Source organism: Lactuca virosa, chromosome 4 (genome assembly GCF_052849685.1).
Source record: "Lactuca virosa cultivar CGN04683 chromosome 4, Lactuca_virosa_CGN04683_v6, whole genome shotgun sequence".
In the NCBI taxonomy this organism is placed as follows: Eukaryota; Viridiplantae; Streptophyta; class Magnoliopsida; order Asterales; family Asteraceae; genus Lactuca; species Lactuca virosa.
In genome coordinates, this window is record NC_136429.1 from 318,086,525 (window position 1) to 318,103,365 (window position 16,841).

Genomic DNA, 16,841 nt, shown 5'->3' on the forward strand with positions numbered 1-16,841 from the left:
ATCCAAATAAAAGTATCAAAATGCGTAATCATAAAAATATGCAAGATGGAGTGTACAGTCAACACATCACCTTCTTGCGATCATCCGAAATACGTGAAACACATTAATCCATAACTGTAGGCACAAATGATAGTGAGTCCCACCCAAAATATCTATACAATACAACATAACAAATAATTATGGGTTATCAGCAACCCTGAGGAATATCACCAATTCGAGTGAGCTAACAACACGCCCAATGGATTATCGATATGTTTCAGGGTTTATTAACAACCCTAGGGACTTTCATCAATCCTGAAGTTATCATCAATTTTATCTAAATCACACATAACTATTGTAACGCTTGCAGATTCGGGCTAGTCAATTTAGAGACAATTTGTGCCAAGAAGGACTTTTTGATGGAAGATTATTTAGAATGAATAATCTTAACCAAGTTATAGTATATGTCACAAGGGTTCCGTACATATAAAGAACGCCGCAATCCGAGTTATAGCGAAGAAGTTATGGCTCGTCGAAGTTTTATGGCTAAACCGACACCTCACTGCGTAATGTAAAAAGTGAACTTTTGATAAATTACTTTTTAGTCTTAGGGATTTAAACAAAAGTCGTAGTATACATTAAACCTAGAGCATGCATAAAAATAACGTCCAAATCTGACTTCGTATGAGGAAGTTATGATTTTTCTAAGATTTGGCAAAGCAGTATGCAGCCCGGAATTCAAATTTTAGATTGATCAATTTTTAGCCGACACAACCTAAACGAGAATTTAATATCTCATTAATAGGAGCTCAATGATAAAAAGACAGTAAAAAACGGAGTCAGTATGTAGAAGTTATGAATTTTACACGGTCGGTAAACAGTGTAATCTTCTCATACTAATAAAATATAAAATCGGTCGAGAATTAGCCGATGGAGTGAAAAGGAGAGTTGTAGATGTTGTCAATACCTATGCGTGGATATAAAGAACGTCGAAAATGGAGCTCGTATACGAATATTAAGGAATTTAGAAGTCAGGATGGACTGATGTGAAGTAGGGGACATGGCGCGATCTAAGCCATTGCTTCCTCCCCACGTCTTGTCACCAAATGGTGACACTTGGCACCCAAATCGATGAGTTGGAGGCTCAGAACTCGCAGATTTGAGCCATTTTTCAGCCTATAAATACCATGCGTGGCTCACTTATTTTCCTCACACCTCAACCCTTTTCTCCCTCTCTCTCTCTCTCTCTCCCCCCAACCTGTACTAACTTCTAAGTGCTATACGAAAGCCCTCGGAGCCCCAGAAAGCTCCGAGAAAAAGAGCTTTTCGGCTCAGAAGTTATGCCCCCGAAAAACCAGATTCCTAGCCAAACCCCCAGTAAGTGAAATATGGTTACCCTACTTTGAGTATAGCTTATGTTTAAGTTTATTATTGTTATTATAAACTTATAAACAATAAATATATTATAAAATATAATATACAAAGTGTTATTATTATATCTTTTAACTACTCATGGTACGAGGAATCTTGTTTGAAGGGCCGCATAGGGTTGTTGGTTTTTAGAAGTGCTATAATGTCAAAATGGTCCTGCCCTCCGGTGTTTCATGTCTGGCCCGTGTCTGTCCATAGTGGTTGAAAAGTATTGTTTAACATTTATAAAACAATATCACTCGTAAATAGTCGCTATAAATATTAGACTAAAATCTAGTGGTAATGTTACTATGTTTCACCGAAGGAAAATAGAATTGTTAGAAGCGAAGCATTGCCCGAGTTTAGAATCATCACTTTAACAAGTGAGTGCATAGTTACTTTCATATTACATGTAGATATGAAGTATTTAAAATAAATTACGTGTTATGTTTGCATATTATCTGTGTTCCTGATATATATGCTAGATGAATGATTTAGACATGTTTACGTGATTTAAACTGTATACGTATCTTTATACTTATAAATATATATTGGGTAGCGACATATGATGAGAGATAGGTCACGATGGAAAGGTGGTGATAATTAGGTGATGATAGATGGGTGATGATAAATAGGTGATGTGAGATGAGAGGAGATACCACAACATTGACCGGCAATGTGGAGATGTGGCGATGTAGTCATCTACCAGGGTATAGGTGGGGACCACAAACTATTCTAGACAGTCATGTGGAAACACCAGCAGGCTCATAACATGTAGGTGATGAATTACGAGTTTAGGAGATGTTGTAATTACGTATTCATGCGATGATACTCTAACCCTTACTATGAATTACGAGTTCAACAATGTTGTAACTACGTATTCATGCGATGATACTCTAACCCTTACTATGAATTACGAGTTCAGGAGATGTTGTAATTACGTATTCATGCGATGATACTCTAACCCTTACTAGACACATATTGAGGGAGTAACCCCCGAATCAGTACTGTCTATGCGATGTAGGCGATGATCCTTAGGAAAAGTCCTTAGGAACAAATATATAAGAAAATGTGATGTAAGGAGATGAAAGGTAGATACGATGTAGGAGATGACCCTTAGGATGAATCTTTAAGGAAGTTTAAATGAAGAAAATGGGGATGGATAATCGGGTTAATTGTTTGACATAAACTATGTGAAGAAAAAAATTAACTATATTTTTGTGGGTTGAAAACCCTATGTACTCACCAGGTTTACCAACCTGACCCAATCAGTTTATTTGTATCACAGGTATCGATACGAAGCTACATTACACTAAGAGATTAAAGGATATGTAAATCATTAGTGTTTATGCTTATCTTTCTGTATTGACGATGACATCCCAAAGTTTTAATATAAATAAAATACATTTCTTTGGAAACGCTTTCATAATATATTTATCATGTTTTCTAGGAACAAATTTCATAATATTATTCTTTAAAATGAATACTCTGATTTTCAAATAAGCATAAATAATTTTTTTAAAATGACCTTCAATTTGGGGATGTCACAACTATCACACCGATATTTATAGTGAGAAGACTCACCTCGTGAATAGAAGCTAAAAATACCACATCTCTCACACATAAAGTAGGCAGGAACAACAAGACACCTAACAACAATAAAGAAACAACTTCTCAGCCTACACCCTAAAACCCTAGTTAGACCCAGAAAAAAGTCAACCACGGTAAAAATTCAACACTATGGTTAACCTCAGCCGACTGTCATGTCGTGACCACCCATGGGTCACGTTGTGATAGAGCCAAGACAAAACAGTCGAAGATACACCCCCTCGTCACGACATGACACACAACCTATCAGGTCGTGAGATCTATTTTGAACAGTCTAGAGCATTAAGCTCTTAATCCCTTAAACCAATCCTTCAAACCTTCTAAAAGTTTATCCCCAACCCAAAGGACCGTAAAAAACATATTTTTTTAGTTATGCATGCCCAATGCATGATTTGAACACTAATTAGGTCAATAAATAGAGAAATGAGACCAAAAACTCAAGCTTGGAAGAGAAATTACAACCAAACCTCCGATCTAAGATCTATGCTATATAAAAGGACTTAATGCTTCATAAAGTTGCTAAATTTAATGATATCATGCATACTACCCAACCTAACCATGAAGACAAGTAACTAAAAATTGGATCTAGCATGCATAAATGAGAAAGGAAGAAACTTTGGGACTTACAAAGGTCTAGAAACAAAACAAGGTGGTGAGGAGGAGACTTGCTTGCCAAGATAATACACAAAGGAGCCTTCATCTTGAACAATGATCTAAAAACTACCAAAAGATATTTTCAAGGTCACAAAGGAAGCTAACTTCGATTTGGGTCGGAGGGAGGTGATGGATGGTGAGGGTGTGCAAACCCTATCCCCTCACTTCCTTTAAATGGGACGCAAAACACAGATTTAGGGTTAACCCATCGTCACATCGTGACCAAGTATGGATCACGTCGTGACCCACAAGGATGGACACACATTTTGCATCGATGGTCACATTGTGGGGCTTCCTTCCTCACGTCGTGACTACTTATTATTTAAGGTTTTACTTCTTTAAATGAATTAAAATCTTAAAAGATCGAATACCTGAATCATGTGTTACAAAAACTATATAACGTTCAAGAACAAATTCAAAATTTAGTGAACAATTCCAAAACTTCGAGCAAAAATTTCATTTTCTATTTATGTCTAACAAAAGCTAAACAAATATAGTACGTGTGAACTATTTAAATTATTAGGGCATTAAATCAAAAATTAGATTGAAAAACTATGACATTAAATACTTCAAAATGAACATTTAGAACATAAGCATAGAGATTTTGTTGGAAAAAAAAAATTAGAAAAACAAAAATGATCTTCAAAATTTGAGGATTAAATTCGAAATGGGGTATTCGGGAATAAATTTTCATATTTCAAAAACTAAAAAAATGATTATTTTCTTTAAAAAGCTCGTTTATAATGGTTACTTTACTTAATATTCCTTTCTTAAATTCAATAAATATGACATTAAGGATTTTAAAAGGACATTTAGCTTTTTATATTTCATGTATATCTAAAACTAATAGTTTTTTTTTCTAGTTTAAGCAATGAAAGTAGTCTAAAAATAAAATCTAACTAATATATATATATATATATATATATATATATATATATATATATATATATATATATATATATATATATATATATATATATCATTAAGATAGTTATAACTTTTAAAATGTTAAAAAGGTAAACATGCTATAATTCGATATAACTTATAATAAATTATGTTATTAACCGATTTTTTCAGGAAACTTTTTATGTATGGTATAAAATTAAAGTAAATTTTGAATTTTACCATGTGATAGGTACTAATTAGTGAATTATTGTACATTATATCATTAACCAATTTAAAAAATTAAAACAAAAAAAAGGAAAGTCTATATTAATAAAACTGATATCCATTTATTATGACATTTAATACAGTTAGTACACATTAGTATTATTAGATTTTAATAAAATGTTAAAAACCATAAAATGTCATTTGAAAAAATTTATTTAAATAATCACAAAATCACGTGTGTCAAAATGAATGAGATTATTGCTTATTACAAAAAACTCTTTATTTATTAGAATAGATTAAACCAATTTTGAAAATTTGAAATTAGAAGGAAAATCTAAATTAATGAAATTGGTATCCATTTATTATAATATTTAATACAATTATTACATATTAATATTATGTAATATTTAATAAAATATTATAAAAACATTGGAAAATAATTATTTTTAAATAATCACAAAATCACATGTGGTAAAATGAATAGACGATGACATAAAATTTGCACAAAAATTGATAAAGTTTAGCGCCTTTATTTTTCTTATTTCCACAAAAATCGTTGCAATCAACTTGTATTTAAAATAGCATATGCAGGGAAAAATTATGAAAAAGATATATAAGATAGTAACACTACAAGCATAGCGATCTTTAGTGGCGACACCCATCACCACTAAAAGTTAAGGTTGTCGTCACTAGTACACTTAACGACATGTCGCCGCTAAAAGGCCGTTGTTTTTGGTTCGCCGCTATTGCCAACCATAGTCACTAAAGATATGTCGACGCTAATTGTCGTCGCCACTAAAGGATTTGCCACTAATTGTATTTCTATGTTTTTTATTTAACAACAAAAATGCAGAAAAAACAGTATAAAATATAAAAACTGCTACGAAACATTTTTTGCAGAAAAATAGTTTGAAACTTTAAAATTTGATAATACGACATTCGATCCAAAATGTTAATCCAAACATCGTGTACAAAATACTAATTCAAACATAGTGCAAGATGTCCAAAATACTAGTCCAAAATACTAACTCAACCAAAACATTAAATAAATCCTAAAAATAGATACTTGTCATCATCGCTCCCCTCATTTCCTTCGGTATCATTTCGTGATGGCAACGATTGAAAACATTCTTCAAGTGCCGCAATACACGTCTCGTCTTTTAACATTGTTTGAAGCATGTCTAACTACATAGAAAACAAATTAGTCTTATAAGTTAAACCAATAACTTAAGAAAATAGAAGCAAAGTATGAAATATAATACCAAACTACAAAATACCAACATATCAAACGATAACCAAACTACGAAATACCAATATATCAAGCTATAACAAAACTACAAAATACAAATATATCAAACTATAATCAAACTACAATATACCAACTATCAAGTTAAATCAACAACATAACAATTACCCAACTAGAAATTACCAACATATCAAATTATAACCAAACAACAAAATACCAATATATCAAACTATAACTAAACTATAAAATTCCAATATATAAAATTATAACCAAACTTCAAAATACTAAATATCAAGTTCAACCAACAACCCACAATTACGAAACTACAAAATACCAACGTATTAAACTATAACCAAACTACCAAATACCAATATATCAAAACTATAACTAAAGTAACAATTACCAACATATAAACTATTACCAAAGTAACAGTTACCAACATTTGAAACTATTACTTAACTAATAATTACCAACATATCAAAATTTTATCAAACTAAAAAATACCAACATCTAAAACTATAACCAAACTAACAATTACCAAAACATAGCCAAACTAATAAGTACCAAAACATAACAAAACTAACAATTACCAAAATATAACGAACCAACAATTACCAAACTATAAATACCAACATATAAAACTATAATCAAAGTATATATGAGATTTTGAAAAGAAATATTCTTGTTACATGTGATTATGACGGTGGTTGTGTCAATGGTTGTTCCTGATCGTACATCGTCACAACCGTAGAAGGTTTATGTTCGATGCCTCTAATATGGCCACGTCGTGAATACAAATTCTTTCAAAATAATTTTTATGTCCTCTCTATTAGATCGATTACTTCAAAAGAAACTTGAGTTTGATGATTTATCTCTTGGATCAAAACATTATGTATTTTAAAAAAATGATTAACATCATAATATATACATATATTATAGCCATTTTTGGGGTGCACGGCGTGCAAAAGGAGTGAACGTAGCGCATTTTAAGCGTACGTCTCCCCGACCACTTTGTGTCATGTGTCGGTCTCTCCGTGGTCCATGTTTTCACCTTCTACAAGCGCTCGTCGATCACCCGTCGCACACCTAGCATGCACTACGCGGGGCGCAAATCAGAAATTTTTTAAATTCTGTAACCTCTTAATATGGACTTCGTTTTTGACGTTCCTTATATCTTCAGAAAGCTCTCGATGAGATCTACAACTTTCCTTTAGACTCCATCAGCTAATTCTGACTTTATTTTTCATCCCTATTTTTATAAGATTAAATGATTTTGCTAAAATCATGACTCTCTCATACGGACTCCAGATTTGTAATTCTTTTTAATAAAAATTTCTATCTTAAAGATTAATATGATTATCCTTTTAGTGACTTTAGCTAAAAGTCAACAACTCTTTTTGTAGCTTTTAACATCACATATTCCTTGTATGCGGCTGACTTTTATATCTTATAAAAATCATATCTAATTCATACGCAGTCAGATTTCAACGAAATTTATATTTTTGGGACCAGGACGACGTGTACTTTCTAATATTATATATATATATATATATATATATATATATATATATATATGTATGTATATATATATATATATGTCTTGGCGCATTTATTTTTACGACCTAAGGACGATTCGGTTGATTTTTCCGATTTTTCTTAATACGAAACTTATATTATATCTTAAATGCCTAGCCTGATTTTGCGGGCGTTACACATAATAACATAAGTTTCATCATGAATAATGTGCTTATAACTATATCATTAATATGTACGCCTGGGTGCCACATAAACTTAAACTCATCCACTAACAGCCTAAGGAAAACACCATGTCCTTTCCAAGTGTTGTAGGGTCGGGAATCAAGAAAGCGAACATGAATGATGACTATTTCATACAAAGCCATGGTGGGAGATTGTATATGGTGAGTACGACCGGCCACATGCTATAGGGATTACACATGTTACCAAATGGATTATAGCTATCAGTTGCAATCCCTAGGCATACGTTTCGAAGTTCACTCGACAAGTTAGGGTATTATACATCATTTTTCTCCAACAGTCTCCATCAACAGGATGACATCAAGCCCTCTTCTGATCGGCAGGTACTATGGCGTGTCATATTTTTTGAAGTGTACATTGAACAATACAAACATCATAGTGTAGGGGTCACCGAAAAGTACCATAACACCTTATGAGCTACCTTCGTACCCTTGGGGTTTTTATAAATTCAACAACTTTTTTACAAATGAAACAAATCTACAATGACTTGCATTCTTTCCAGAAGAGAAAACAAGCATTTTCGCATACATGTCTTGACTCCTACCCCATACTTATCTTCTTTAATTTCATTTTGGCTAGATGATGTGAATTGGGGACCTTGTTGTTTTGTGGAAATGATGAATGCAGCAACTCCAAGAGTTGATCAAATGAACTATCAGTCCATTTTTTGTTGACCTAGATATGCATCAGCTTTGCTAAAAAATCAAGGAAAGAAAACGTACAACCATGATATGACTTGGTTTCGACTTCCTCTTGCAACTATACAAAATCATCATAGACACCGCTACCCCTTGTATTCACGTTCCCTTTGTTGAGGTTGGTATCATTTTTCATTGACTCCCATATAACGTCATCGATAACATCAACCATCTCATACTTAGTGCTACGACATCTACAACCGTTGAAGTTAAATGTTCACCATGATATGTGCATGTTTTATATGACTGAATGAAACCATGTATATGTACATTATGTCTCATTGTTGTTGGATCCATGAAGTAACTATTAAAACATTTCTCACACGGGCATTTGATTTCAACATTACTACCTAGGTGTGACATGGATCTCTCTATAAAAGAGTCGATTCCTAGCTGGAACTCGGGAGATTAACGGTGTGGATTAGTAGTCCAACTTTTATTAATAGAGATGATGCAACTAAAACATAATTTAATGTTTAGGGTTTACTCTACTGGAAAAAAAATCATACAGAGTATTCATAAAATTTTGTATTCAAAAGTATCCCCAAATGCGAACAAATAATCATAAATGGACAAATTATTCACAAGTGTAGGCTTCTAAACCCACTTTTTGAATACCATATCTCATATGTGAACTTGTATTACATGATTATTTATTTAAGAAAAATTCGTCAACATTTCCCCTGATCGATACACAAGCATTTTGGGGACTTACAAGTGGGATTCCGCACCATCAATTGTTGGGTCAAAATATGGTTTATACTTTGCTTTTCTAAGAAAATGTACTTTTCCGTAATTTTGTGGCTGTGTACGGCCGTACATAGGGTGTGCGGCTGTACACACGTGTACGGCTGGAGGTCCATATAAATAGATGTAATGGGTAGAGGAGTGCACGACCAGAAGAGAGAGAAAGGAGAGCATATTGTAGAGAGAGAATCTAGAGAGAAGAATAGTGTGTGAGAGAGAATCTTGTGTAAGGAGCATCATTCATATCATTGAATACATCACAAGATTCATCATCTTCTTCTTCTCCTTCTCTTCTATTTGATCTGACATCATCCAATTAATTGGGATTCCGCACCACCAATAGGATCTGATTGATACACAAGCATTTTGGGGACTTACAAGTGGTATCAGAGCTTGGATTGTATCAATCATTTTTGTCAGATCTGGAGCTTATTTGATCTTATTTTTGAAGGATTCTTGTGTTTTTGGATAGATCTCTGAAAATTAGGGGGGGTTTGTTCTTCGCGTTTTTAATAAAAACGAGTTTTTGATCGAGTTTTAGAGCAAAAAATGATGAAAAACATCGTTTTTTCCCAAAGCTGTTGAAGGTGTGCGGTTGGACTTTGAAGGTGTGCGGTTGAGCTGATTGAACGTGTACAACTCGGTGTGTGCGGCCGGCTCAGTGTGCGGCCAGGGTGTGCGGCTCGGACGTGTGCGGTCTAGGTGTGCGGCTCGGTCTCGTGTACGGTCCAGCATCTTCGCTTTGGTCTCGCATCTCGTCCTCGCTTCGCAGCTGTCTTCGCAAGCAACTTCCTCGCACGTGCTTGACAAAATATAGGAAACGCTTTGGAGTTGCCGGGGATCGAACCCGGGTCCGCTGGTTTATAATCCCTCCACCTTACCAGTTAGACTAGCAAGTCTTTTGTGACACTCCTTCCGAAATTAATTCATAAAGTATCCCTCTCGGTTCCAACTTTCGCAAATTGACACTTTTAGCCCAAAAATTCAAAATCTTTTATTTTTAAATTACTTTTCCAACCAAAAATTTTAGTTTTTAATTTTTGACTTTTAATTTTGACTTTTTACTTAAAATTTTATCTTTGACTTTAAAGTTTGACCTTTGACTTTAAGCGTTGACTTTCTCATTTGACTTTTAAATTTTCAAATTTAGCTTTTTGGTTTGACTTTGAAGTTTGACTTTTCAAGTTTAACTTTTAAGTTTGACCTTTTAAATTTGACTTTTAGGGTTGACTTTTGAGTTTTTTTTGTCAAAGGACGCTTTTGATAAAAATGAGTTCCTCTTCCATTCCGGTCAATGAAGTTTCATGCTCTCAATCTTGTAAAACTACTATTAAATTTCTCCGAGATCAAATCGATTTATTAAAAAGAGAATATGAGGACCTTAAATATGAAGGCTACACTCTATGGAAAGGTCAAAAACCCTTAAAAGCACAATTAGAAGCCAAAACCAAGGATTTCCGAAAACTGCAAGAAGATTACAGCAACAAGTGTGAAAATTATGATCACATTAAGAAAAAATTTGTTGCTGTAACTGCCGAACTTGATGCATTGAAAGCTAAATATAATGATGCTGAATTTACATTTAAGAAATTCGATGTATCAAGTGAGGTAGTTGTGTCCATGATGGAACATAATATGAAATTTAAGGATAACCAGCAAAAGGGTCTAGGTCATGAGGGTGTTCCTCCTCCTTTCAATCACACGTATCAGTATCACCCTTTGACTAAAGAGGAGATTGCTAACGAACCATTCATGGTTTATGGCAAACCAGCTGGTTTTGTATCAGGAGGCATTATTAATGTTGAAAATACTAATAATTCTACTTCCTGCAAAGGTAAAGCAGTAGAGGATGAGAACAAGGAGAAAACCATTGAACAAACCAACATCTCCTTGAACTTTGAATCTATTGCTTCGAACTCAGCTGCTTCTGATCAACCTGCTGTTGAGAAATACAGGCCACCAATTCCAGTGAAACAGAGTGCCTGTTGTGATTGTGCTTGTGGGAACAATAAGAGACAAGGCAAGGATATGCCACCAGGGGCAGGAAGAAACAACTCCTACGTGAAGAAGCAGACTTGCTTTCACTGTGGAACACCTGGACACATTGCTAGACATTGTCCAAATCGTGCATACGTTCCCTACTATGCACAAGGGTGGCAGAACGCGCCAAGACGGATGTTTTCCAAAAGAAACCCCTCAAGGTCACGATCAGACATTGGTGACTGGAGCGCGCAGAAGGCCAAAAATCAATCCCACAAGACCAAGAATCCAATCCCAAGGTCAAGAAGGGAATGTCGGCCAAAAAGCCCAATACAAAATCAAAGTCAACTCGAAGGCTGACATCAAGATCAAAACCAAGTACTGAGCCACCCATCAGATCGAAAAAGAAATGGGTTAAACCCAACTAGAAATGGGTTCCAAAGGCTCACTCTCCCAAATCTTCTAACAATTCTAATATTTCTACATCTTCTGTTTGTGATAAGCAGGACATGTCATGGGAGAGAGTACCGTGCAAGGATGACAAAGGTCAACCCAGTTTCAAAATGGACTGGGTTCCAAAGACCAACTAATCCCGCTCTGTGTCGGAGCAGCTATGGAGGCATATCATCATACTTCGGTTTCTTGGTAGTGGCTGTTCCAGGCACATGATAGGGGACATCTCTCAACTGTACAACATTCATAACCTTGTTTGGGAGTATGTGTCCTTTGCGGGAAAGGAAGAAAAGAAGGGATCACACATGGGGTTAGTGCTTAACGTTGTGAAGAATTTTTGGATCTGTTCTGAGATTACGCGTGCTGTTCTCAGACCTTCTGGATGCAAATTCAATCGGTGACTTACGGTTTGAGTTTTCTTCTTGATACTCCTGAGTTTTTCTTAAGCTGATTCACTTTAAAGATTAATTTTTGTTTAGGTTACTTTAAATTTGCGCATTTTTATTTCATTCTCACCCATGCACAAATTTAGGGGGAGAAATAAACAAAAACCAAACAAAAACAATAGAAAATCAGAAAATCCAAAAACATTAGAAAAACAGAAAAATCAAAAATATTACTGGGAAGTGATATAATCATGTGATAACAGGCAATCTGAATCTGTGTAAAGTACCAAGGCTGAATTGTCTAGGCTCTATGTTCGATGCGCTGGTAGGCACGAAAAATTTAATGGACTTGACTAGGTGCAGATGAACTTAAGGAATCTAGAGACTTGATAAATTCTGACCTAGATAGTTCCATTTAGCCTGACAATACGACGCTTGGATAGGTTGAGCAGGGAGATATACATGAGAATCCACCAGTTACATTAAAGAACCCGTATCTAGAACTGTGGTTTAACTTTTCCTCGATGTACGGATTATGTCGTTAATTCCGGTATTGACGGAGCGACTGGGGAATTCCGATAAAGTAGGTCTGTAGGAAATTATTTTCTTTCTCTCCTACTGTTACTCATATGTTGCCTCCTCTGTGTGATCGAAAGATCCGACCTGGACTGCAGCATATGCAACTCTATTTCTCTGCATTTTCTATCTATGCAATTCTTCCTATCTGTTAGCCATATGCTGTCTCCTTTGCGTGATTAACAATCCGACCTGGTACACAGCATATGCACCATTCTACTTCTCAATCCCTCTAAACTCTAGTTAGTCATATGTTTCACCCTCTGTGTGATTTGAAGAGATCTGACCTGGGTGTACAGCATATGCATTCTAAATCTATCTTCTCTCATAATAATTGTCTGCTCACCTAAAGTAAGGAGTATCTCGGAAGTTCTTGATTATTGGGGTATGTAAGGAAGCGGGAAACATGTTCTAGTACATCTAAAATTGAACAATTCTAGATTGTCTGTAGATCTCGCTGCTCAATTTAGGTGGACAACAATATCCTTGGTCGTCGTCAGATAAATGGTCCTTAGGAATTTTTATTTAGTAACTTAGGATCAATTTGTCCAGTCACTGATAGCATTCCTAAAAACTTGTCATAATTTTTCGTGCTTAAGTGGACCACAATACCGGTGATCAACCAGATCTATTCATGAAGGGAGAGGTACTGATAAACGGATAAAGGCTGTCTAAAAACTTTGATCCCAAATCACTCTTAAAGTTAGATATCATTTTTATTTTTGTTAAATTTGTTCATAGTTTTCTTCTAATTTAAATATCAGGGGAGAATTAAAAAAAAATTAAAAAAAAACAAACCAAACAAAAATCAGAAAATTAAAAATCCAAAAAACGTGTTATTTCTGTTTTATTTCTTTTTCAGAAAATATGAAAAATCCAAAAAATATTGTGTGCTAAGTTTTCTTTTAGTTTTGTTTTGTCTTGAAAAGTGATTTCAGGTATAGATAAGACTCATGGAGACTTTATTGAAGATTTTCTAAGCCAAGGCTTCATCCGTGATCATCGAAGAATTCGCATTCGAAGGAGCAAGAAATGAAGACTATTCTTCCAACATTCAATCTTTCAACCCCAGAAGCAAGGTGAAGCTGTTCTTGAAGATTATGTGACAGATTGCATTGAAGCCTCCTCAATCAATTTGCTGCTATCTTTGTACCTGCTGAAGTGATCCAGAAGATTAGTTCTCTCTAAAGATTCTCAAACTGAAAGCGCTATCTTTCAAGAATCAGTACATCAATCCTCCTCATCCAATGTGCGTTCAGAGTCAAATCATGAAGAAATGCCCAACTGCTCAAGATGAAGTCATTCATAGAAGATTCATATGTTCATCCTGATGCTGTGAAGAAATTGAAGATTAAAGCTGAAGCAAAGCTCTCATTGAAGATTGACAAGAAGAGTCAGCTACATTTTAGGGGGAGTTTGTTGGGTCAATTAGAAAAGAAAGCTATAAACCAAGGGGGAGATTGTTGGGTCTATAAATTTGATTTATACTTTGCTTTTCTAAGAAAATATATTTTGCTGTAATTTAGTAGTTGTATACGGCCGTACTCGTGTGTACGGCCGCACACATGTGTACAGCTATACACATGTGTATGGCTGGTGTCTCATATATATAGGGTGAGGAGTCATGTGAGTGTACGGCTAGAAGAGAGAGAAAGGAGAGCATGTTCTAGAGAGAAGAATAGTGTGTGTGAGAGAGAATCTTGTGTAAGGAGCATCATTCATATCATTGAATACATCACAAGATTCATCATCTTCTTCTTCTCCTTCTCTTCTATTTGATCTGACATCATCCAATTGATTGGGATTCCGCACCATCAATTGGATCTGATCGATACACAAGCATTTTGGGGACTTACATTTTTTTTATTTATTTATAGTATCATATTTTTTCCTATTATAGCATTGTGCTTTACAATATTTTTGTTATTTACGACATTTGATTTTGTTTTAATTTTTATAAAATAACATTGCACTTTAAATATTATATTGTTTTTTTCTACTTGAGAATTGTACTTTTGCATATATAGTATCATATTTTTAGTATTGTACTTTACATATAACGTAGTTTTTTTGTTAATTATAGCATCCTACTTTTTTTCACACATTCCATTATGGCATTGTACTTTACAAATTAAGGTCATTGTGATTATAGCAACCTACTTTTTCCATTATAGCATTGTACTTTCCAAATAAACATTTAAAAGTTAAGTGATGTACCAATTAATACATACATATATTTACATATAAATACACTTAAACATATATTCTAAACATATTGCATATAAATTGTAGCATTGTACTTTCTTTTCAATTTTTCAATATAGCATTGTACTTTACAAATTAAGCTCATGATCTTTATAGCATTCTACTTTACAAATTAAGCTCATGATCATTTTTCCATTATAGCATCATTCTTTTTCGTACTTTCCATTATAGCATTGTGCTTTACAAATTAAGGTCATGGTGATTACAACATCTTACATATTTTTTATTTATCCATTATAACATTGTACTTTCCAAATACGCCGATAAAAGTGAAGTGATGTTCCAAGCAATACATACATACATATACATACAAATACACTTAAACATACATCATGCACATATTGCATATAAATTATAGAATTGTATTTTTTTTTTCATTTTTTACATTAGAGCATTGTACAATTTCATATACATACATCATACACATAATGCATACAATTTTTCTCATTTCAATGTAAACATATATGTTTATACATACATATATGCACACATTATATAAGTTATACATACATTATAACCATATAAAAGTTCAATAGAGGTACACATATATGATACAGAGACAAATATACAAATACATATGTAATACACATACAAAAACACATATACATAAACGATACAAAAAAATACACATATATACATACAAAAAAAATATAAATTATACATATTAAAAAATAAATTATAAAGAAACATTTGTGGGTGGTGTAATCTAGCGGAGAAGGGTGGTGGTGGCGGTATTCAGGCAACAATAGCGTTTTTCCGGCCAACATGATTGTTTAGGGCCAAATTCCGGCAGAAAACAAGAAAATTCGTGAGTGGACTGACACAATTCGACTCGTATGTCACTAGGGAGAAAAGAAAAAAACGAAAAAGAAAAGCAGAGACAGAGTTTTCATGACCTCACATGTCGTTGTTGGTGACATGTTTCCTCGTCGTAGGTAAGAAGCTTCCTCGTTGACGGTGATGAGTAACCTCGATAGAAGGGGAGTAAAATCCGAGGAAATCGACCGAAGGTTGTGGTAATCACTCGTGGAATTTTACAGAGAATAGAGAAAGGAAGAGGACGAAGAAGAATGAGTTGTGTTGGTGTTTATGTTGTGAACCAATAGCGGTGACGGGTATTAGCGGCAATGTAAACCCATTAGCAGCTATTCAAACGAAATAGTTGTGCAACGTTTTAGAGGGAAAAACGGGCGGTCTTTTTATCGAGCATCAGAGGCGACAACCGTCGTTACTAAAGGTGTCGCTGTTATTGTGATGTACGACACGTGTTTTCAGCTGTTGGATTGGGTACGATATCAAAGCCTGGGGTTTAATATCATGTATTCTCACGGATCGGGGTCGATGAGATTAGCGGTGGCGACGCTAAATGCATCGCCGCTAATGCCCATCATTCTTGTAGCGTAAATAGTTATAATGCAACTATTCAGAAACGGAGTAGAGTGTTAAACCTTCGGTTGCATCGATGAGCCATCCCCCTTCTATCTCTTCAGGTTTAGTTACAAGTTTGGCTATAAAAACATGGATGAGAATTCATTGTTCTTTGAGATACATGGCAACCGTTTTATGTGCGAAAGAAACCAAATTAGTAACATTTATTTGCATATTCTCTTCACTTCTATACTTGGAATACCCAGCCCATTGCCACACGCATTCGGAGTTTAATATTTTTTGGATTGCTTTAGTGTAATCTCCTTTATTTATTTGCATATAATTTGTCTTTTGTGTGTGTGTTCCATCGGATGCAGGGTCATGCAGCTCTTTCCTGGATTTTATTAGCGTTGTGTTTACTTTGCTTGTTTGTGCGGTGAGGTGGGGTGGGGTGCATTGTGTCGGTTTTAGAATAGAGTTTGCTTTTCTCAAGGAGAGGATTCTCGTTTCAAGATTGATCGACTTTTTTCTAATTATGCCTTACAAAGTGATGACAAAGAGGAAAGCAAAAATGTTTCCCTAATG